We start from the raw sequence: 8,279 nt of genomic DNA, 5'->3' as shown, positions 1-8,279 counted from the left end.
ATTCGTGGCGGTGCTATTTATTACTGGGGGATGGGAACACTGCCTTATTTACACGCATCACGGTGCAAAACATACATGGAGGGTAACATCATATTTACCAATTTGTGCAAGAAATGAATATTCAATTAAAATATGAATCGGACGCCATTACATGGGCTACAAATGAATTATTTGATGACATGCAGCAGTTTGGCCGAAGGCATTCTTAAATGCAACATACAGCATAATATCTGAAATGAAAGTATTCTTAATGTTAACACGGCGTCTTCAAATGGTCGTCGCTAAACGCGCCGAGAAATAACACTTGCAAGTAAGAGAACGAAAGGTGGCCCTTACCTATTTACAAATAGCTTCGACTTGTCCGCTTCGTGGTCGATTGAGTGGAACTATCGTCTTTTCAGCAGAGATATCTTGCAACGATCACTACGTTGGGCCTTTCTCGCGATGATCTCCACCAACAGTGAGGCTGAGACCGTCACGTACCCCTTGTTCCCCCTCCCTACCTCCCTCCCACCCCCTGCCTGCACGCCTCAACGCCATCCTCCTCCACTATATTGATCACCCCAGGCTCGATGTCATCTGGTAGGCAACGGCAAGCAAAGGGACTTTAAATATCACGATATAGTTTGGTCTGGTGAAGTTTTTTTCTTTTTCATTTTACCAATGGCCCGACAAAATCCGATTAAAAAAACGTGAGCAGGTCGTGATCATTATTTGAAAAAGGGGTTGTGTCGGTTTGTGCAAAGTCCCGGTTGGGAGTTGAATATGCTCGATGATTTCAACACTGTGGTTAAATGAGTGGTTAAAATGCGATGCCAAACGCATCACAGGTGATTTATTCAAATTTTCTAATACACAGTCTCAGTGCATAGCATTTATTTTCACGATCCAGCCTTTCAGCAACGCCATCTGCATTGGGCATTGGACAAGCTGTGCTCCTGCATGAAGTTGGTCCATATCGTGCGAGGAGACAGTGGTGGATGGTTTCATTAACATGAAGGCTGCATTGCACGTATTAGGTCTATAAGGTATCTTGTGCATAAGGCTTTTTATGTTCGAGTTATCTTGGAGGGGGTAAAAATGAGTCAACATAAACAGTTGGACCATTAAATTGCATTTTCTGTACTTTGATTCAGGAATGTTCCATATTAGAAAAATCATATACTACCTAGGCTTAATGTACTATATTTTAATATTAGTAGTGGAGGAGTTGTGGGGTTGTGGATTAAATAAAAACGTAAAAATAGAAGCAGAACTACTGTATACTAATAATTATTTGTTTTTTTATGTAAATGAGCGTGGTAATTGGAGGTCAATGGTGTCATTGACTATATGAATTTTATATTGATGCATTTCAGGACTATAAGAAGACTACACGGGGGACTGTGCTAATCCTGTCGGGATGCACGCCCTTTTTTTTTTTTTACGAGTCGATTCTACCCCCACCCTTGCTCCTCTCTGACGTGCATACAGTGACGCAGTCATGGGCGAGTGATCGTGAATTCCTCCCCCAAACTTCCCTCCGGTGTAAGGAAATCCCAGCTAGCTCAACCCGAACGGAACTATCCCCCCTCTTTAGTCGTTAGTGGTCCGTGATAGGCAAACAAGAACCACGCGGCCGCCATCTTGGCCTACATTCGAATAATGTAGAGTAGAAAACGGCGGTGTGAGCAGGCGTTTCACTCTATAGCGTAAAACGAAAGTCGTGGTTTTAATAATTCGAAGATGAATGGATGGATTCTGTATTTGATAGCGGAAGACCGTAGCTCAATCCTTGATATTTATGTGACGCTGTCCTTGCTGTTAGCGTGGCGCTGTCCATGGTGCTGAAACAAATTACCAGGATGTGTTGCGAAAACCAGAAAGGGGATATACCCGTCGGTATCTTTAATTTCAAGAACACGATACTACAGTAGAAATACAATTGAAATAATTGACTTTCCAGACACATTTAAACAGAAGAAACGGACAGTATAGTAAAGCATTTCTTTCGCAATTGTGTGCCAAAGTTGCCTCCTGGTGGTCATTTGTAGTAATTGTAGGCTTGTGTCTAAAATCATTGGGGCCAAAGAGTAGTCACACGAAACGTTGATTATTCCTATTCACTGTTGTGAAGTAACGAAGTAGAAATACTTTGTTATGGTACTAACGTAGATTTTTAAAAATTTTCAAGATTTTCAGGGTTAGGTAGAAAAATGGCAGAAAAATAATGCAACAGATTAGGCAAGATACTCCCCAAACCTGGTCTACTTGTGTAATGTCGTTGGGTGCATGACTTGTTTTGATTTGTGGTAAATGCATTGTGTTTTATGCCAGCCTGCAAACGAGGAGAATTGCCATTAATCTCCGGAGAAACACACACCATAGAGAATTCACTGTAAATAAAGCTATTGTTGCGCTGACCCTGCGGAGGTGTGGCTAACCGGTCTTATTTCCTCCTGGCTCGCCGCCCCGCACGTGACCGGAGGCCGCTGCGTTTGCTCCAGCCCGCACGTGAAAACAGAGCTGTACGTACGCCGGGTGGATTATAAATGCGCGCGCGCCGAACTAAGGACGGCAAAAAACACCCGCAAACACCGTGAGGATCTGAGCCTGTCAACCTGAAATGCCATTGCTCACGTGGACTCTTGTCAAAATGGACGCCCTCTGACATTCTTGTGGGTGAAGTTTGTACCAATTGTCTCTGTAAAAGGCTTAAGCGGGATACTAGAAGAACAAATGCATACTGTATGGGTCTTCATTCTAATTTTAATTAATGCTAGAAATAGTAACCTAAATACTCAAATTCGAGATATTCCTCAGTTAAAACCTTTGTTAAAATTGTTTAAAGTACATATTAAAATGTAGACTGTTAATAATTTAACTTTGTGTATAAAATAAAAATAAATCCATTTAAAATAAGTAAAATGCAGGGTACAGACAAGTTTCGGTCATTCATTGTGCTTGACTCCCCTGCGTGTGATTAGCAGCTCGATGGTTAAGCATTTAATTTGCAAAACTTAATTTTGTACCTAATCTAATTATACTTACGTTCTTCCTCAATTAAATATAACTACTTAGGTTTGTTATCTGTAAAATTCATTTGACTTCCTGTGTTAAAAAAATACATGTTATTCAAAAGTGGGTTATTTTTGTATTTAAGGATTTTTCACCTCCTTGTCACGGGCAAAATAACACTTGACAGCTATGGCAACACACGGTTGTGATAGTGCTGTGCCAAAGTATCAAACTGGACAAACTTACTTTTGATGCACTTTTTACGTTAACTTCGTGTTCAGGTGGTATAAATCACTTTTTGTGAGAGGATACTCAAAATCCCTACTTTACGAGGTTATCTGAAGGCACAATTGTGATGTTCCTCCAGAGGTCTTTCCACTGCAATATGCCCATTAGCACATAACCAACTTGATGCCATTCTGCAGTGAACCGTGGAAGACATTATCTACTGAAGTTCATTTCTAAAGAGTTAATGTGATTCCATTTCCCCTTCCTTTTGATTTCATATGTAGCACATTTCTGGGTGTCTGTCGTTTTCATCTGAAGTGTGGTGCACGTTAATGTACAAGTAGTGTGGTAAAGGAGATCTTTGTTAAATGGACCACAAAGGTGTCCTCAAAGGCTGGACAGTTATTAGAAGCTTACGACAAGCTCCCGAGAGGAACAAAGAACCTGCTGAGAAAAGCTCTTATGAAGTGGGCTTCATTAAAATCTATTCATCCATTTTCTGTAGGGTTTTTTCTCACTTTTTAGTCTCTCTCATCCACGATATGAAAAGACTCATAAGAAACAGATGGAACGGTTGCAAAGGCAGCCATCTTGTTTGTCATATCTACCCAGTTGAAAGTTACAAAGTGAATTGTAAAATAAAATGTGCGTAACGTACTCCAATTCACTTTCCCAATCTGATTTCACAGCCTCAGCTGTTGGCCTTTTCTCTCCACCTTGAGTGAATTGGCCTTTATCTGTTAAGGCCTTTTACGACCTGTGGTTTTGCGGGAAGCTTCCCTTTTACAGACTCATTGAATGGAGTCATCCAGTCACCGGCATCATTATATAATCCCGATCAATCAGAGTTATAAAACCTTGACATGGACCCGGGTCGCGCTACTGCTTTGATTTACACCGACCTGACTGCAAGTCATTTCCATGCTGGTGATGACGTGCATGCACGTGACCTTGAATCCCAATAATGATTTGCATGGATATTAGACACACTTGCTAAAGAGAATGCACCACAATCGTAATCGAGACTCACTGCCTACAGATGGCAGCAGAGACTGTAACTTCCGCAGAGGCCATTGCTATTCACCTCACATTAACCATGCTACAGATATACTCAAGACACCCATGCATCGCTTGGAATTAATATGCGCACATACACTGCCATAGAAATATTTACAGTATGTTTCTTCTCTATAGCTTTCTTGGAGATTTAATTACACATGAAGTCATCACCTTGAAAACCATGTTCACCCCATCCAACATAATAAAGAATGTATGATGAATACAGCATACAAAATTCAAGCAATCTTCATTTGACATTGCTTAAATTTTTCTCCATTTTGTTTAGCATGTCTGCATTTGTCCTTAGGGAGGCACTGAATGTCCTTAAGCGCACGCACACACGCCCCCAAGAGAATGGGTTTTCATTTATGTAACATATGTTGTTACATATTTGTTTTAGTAATCTGATGTATCTATTATACTTATTGCGTGCTTGTCTATAGTGTGTATATCAAAATCCCCTTTGGGCATCATAAAAAAATGAAGCCAAATGAAGGGAATTATGCAAATAGTACACACAAAGCCCTTACAGCTATTCTCCATCTTCTTTATGCACGCAGGCGTAATTCAATGAATCTGTGTGAGAGCACTTTCCTCCATGATTGACCTCCATACAGAGGAGACAACTGTAAACCAAGCTGCACAGATTAACAATGAAACATACGGGAAGCAATATTACAATTATGTCATAGCAATTTGTTAAGCTGTCTCTGGCCCCCCCAGTGCACAAACATAACCATAAGTTATGTTTTTTGTGTCCCTGCATGCGTGTGTGTGTGGGTGCTCTCTGTGAGATAAAAAGGTGACTGTGATTCTTGGATTTGTCAATTTTTTGGCAGTTATATAACGCCATCCCATCTGGCTTCTTGCCGGCACAATTTCTTGCTATTAATGCTGATGGCTAATTGCATTACATAATGTGTTGTCCTGGCTTTTGGAGAAGTCAAACAGCTGCCACGGACTTAAAAGCAGTCTCTTTTATCCAAGCAAACACACACACCCCCATCATAAATAGGTATCTGTCAACTCTGAGCCTTATTAATAGTGCCTTTGTAACTGCTGCTGCACTCCAATATATTTGGTCAGCTAATTAGAAGACTTTAGGCCCGAGGAGATTTGATTCATTTATAGGGTTTTATCAGACTGCTGCTAATTTAAACCCAGCAGTTATACAATGTCATCAGTGACAGACTTATAAATCAGTCTGGGGAGGACGAGGAGGCGGATTGAACGTTTGCCATGAGTGCGTCTGCCCGAAGCTTGCCCACCAGATGGTAGTGCAGCATCACAGAGAAGCTTTTCTCCAACGGCGGAAGAAATGGTGCAGGAGGATGAGACGTCTGGAAAGGAAGGCTGCACGTCCTGACGTGGCCACCTAAATGGGATAATAGGCTCATAGCGTCCCTCTCCCAAAAGACGGAATCACAAATGACAGCAGTATCTTTCAACATCACCCATATGGTGTACCCAGGGGGATGATCCAAAGTGGGGCACACTGACTTGCATGCATGCACTTTTGAATCCAGTCATTTATGACAGCCAAGCCTGCGTCGAGAAGAATCATCGTCGTCAAGCATGGAGTTAACATTTTGACACAAAAGCAGGAGAGAAAATGTGCATGTGGGAAGTTAAAATAATATTTCGTTTGAATCCCCAGGAGCTGCGTTGTACACAGCAGCTTGTGAATATCTTGTGGGAGTCAAGGAAACTAAAACTGTTTACAAGTGGAAGCAGAGGCATGCGTTTGAAAAATGCTTCTATAACTATCCTCGCTGGTCATTTGATTAGGGACCCCTGCACAATCCCTATAGAGAAGCGTACATAGAATTCAGCTCAAAGAAAGTAATGCTCGGTTTCAGTCGACAGCATCAGAGAGATTCTAACCTATGAAGTCAAAAATAAAATTCAACAGAGTTAATTTTTCATTATCACTCTAATAATTGGCTGAGAGAAATCACAGGAAGGCCTGTAAACCCACTCGTGTTAACAATTAAAGCTCCTCATGTTTATGTTTGTTTGTGTGATTTCATATCTAAATGCCCCACTGCACACTGCAAGGTGATTCTAATATCTTGATTTCCATCAGGAGAGATCCTCGGATCAGATATTTAGAGTACATCCTAAAGGGGGCGGGCATTTGCGTGGTGCAGAGGTGGGTTAGCCCATCTTTTAGGCAAGAGGGGAGTGTTTCTGTCGTTTTTCATCTGAAAGTGCTGCATGGTTTTAATACTTTTAAAGCTTGTTGAAAAGAACCGTTAAAAGAAAAACTTTCCAAATTTGGGTTTCACGTTTGTGGCGCCTGACCATGCCCTATAGACATACCCCTATGGTTTCCATAGGCTGATTGAAGAGGCACAATATAGAAACATTTGTTAGTATGATGCAGTGCAGGTGTTTCTCAGTGATTGTTTATTGATCGGACGTTCTGATGTTCAATAACTAATCATATCCACAAATGTCAAAACATTCTAGTAAGTGTAATTCAAAATGAGTGAAATCTACTGGATCCATCTGCATCTCCATTGCCACTTTGTGCTGCGGACACAAAGTCAGTTATTGTTTCTGGATGGACAAGTGCTGTGTCTTTTGGGAAATATCTTGCCTCACAGCGGTATTATATTGGATGGCTACAAAAAGAAAATTGTGAAGTAAGTTTGTCATACCGAAGCAAAAAGCAGGGAAGGTGTCTATATTCTCTGCTCATGCACCAAAATGGAAAATGACGGGGTGCCGTGTGCTTTTTGATAGAAGTATCCAATTCTGCACATTGAGCGGGAGAGGCTTGTCACCTATATTTTAATCCAATACATCAACTCAAATTCTGATGGAGCAGTGAATCCTTTGAAGTTGTACAAAAAAATCACTGGTTGGTTGCACAAGAGCCCTGCAGACTGAGACACCCAGCAAAAAAAAAGGATATGATAGGAAACCTGGTAAGCTAATGAGTTTGTGCTTTTATCTCCTCAATTTCTCCAGGCTTTTGTGGTTGGGCCTTTGAGGCATCTCTGTGCCAAGTCCCCTAATCATGTTCTCATTGTACGCCTGTGAATCTGACACTTTTTTTGGGGAGGGAAACTTGGGGGAGTCCATCCAGCAACTTTTCCCCACGAGAGCAACAAGGAGGCCAGGAAAACGGATCTGATTTATGGATATTGTTCCGGGGAACTTAAGACGACAAAGAAATGGGAGTAGGTAAAGGAATGCTGTGTTAAAAGACTGGAAACATCTCTCCCCATTGCATCTGAGCTGCAGTACGATGTAAGAAGTCGCAGCATTTGTTGAGGACTTCTAAAAATGTACTGTTCACCCCCCCCCCCCCCTTTCCCTTTCCATTTGGTCTAGTCTGATTTGGCTCGAAAAATCACTCTTGGTTTTCTAAATAAGCTGTAAATGATCTTCCCCAAATGTGATCCATGACAAAGAGATCATCAGATGGGCTGAGAGTAGGAAGTCATCTTTTTGTTCCCCATCTATCGCTTTGCTTATCTCTTCCAAGCGTTTGATTTGGTGCACTGCACAGGGATGTGAGAAAGTCACTATTCAAACAGAGAGACTATAGACTTGGGAGTTATTGAAATTATTGGCGGGGCAGTGACCGCAGCGCTTATTTGAGCTTAAGATGCTGGCTGTTGAGATTCGCTGGCAGCAACTCTCGAGGCTGGTCCTTTCTTCAGGCACGTCCAATCTGATCCATTCAACCATTAATGCCTGAGAGTAGACCGGAGGAAACATTACAGCCCTCGCGGAGACCAAGGTCCCTTTCCTCCTCCACACTCACTGATTCCCCACTATACATTCTTACACATGACAAGACAGTAAAGTACAGTAGGCCGTGCCAGTAGATCTTCCTCCTCCACATTCAGCTCAGTTCTGTGCAAAGATATATTTGGCCACTATTAGATTAGCTGTTTCTGAAAAGCTATACACATCAAGACAAAAATGGAGTTAAAGCTACAAAGAAATAGGTTAGTGGTCAGTGGAACTGTGGTTAAAAA

The 8,279-nt window shown here is 41.6% G+C and overlaps 1 protein-coding gene across 1 annotated transcript in view; it reads right to left on the bottom strand.

The window, feature by feature from the left end:
* The window catches only part of sncb (synuclein, beta), a 10,690-nt gene extending 10,189 nt beyond the window's left edge, over positions 1-501 (bottom strand). The window contains exon 1 of the mRNA XM_037261847.1: positions 337-501. The gene's annotated coding sequence lies outside the window, so the exon portion shown is untranslated. The remainder of the gene's footprint in view (positions 1-336) is intronic.
* Between the last annotated feature and the right edge of the window lie 7,778 nt (positions 502-8,279).

This window comes from Syngnathus acus, chromosome 10 (genome assembly GCF_901709675.1).
Source record: "Syngnathus acus chromosome 10, fSynAcu1.2, whole genome shotgun sequence".
Classification (NCBI taxonomy): domain Eukaryota; kingdom Metazoa; phylum Chordata; class Actinopteri; order Syngnathiformes; family Syngnathidae; genus Syngnathus; species Syngnathus acus.
Note: the sequence above shows the minus strand (reverse complement) of the source record. Positions and strands in the feature narration are given on the sequence as shown.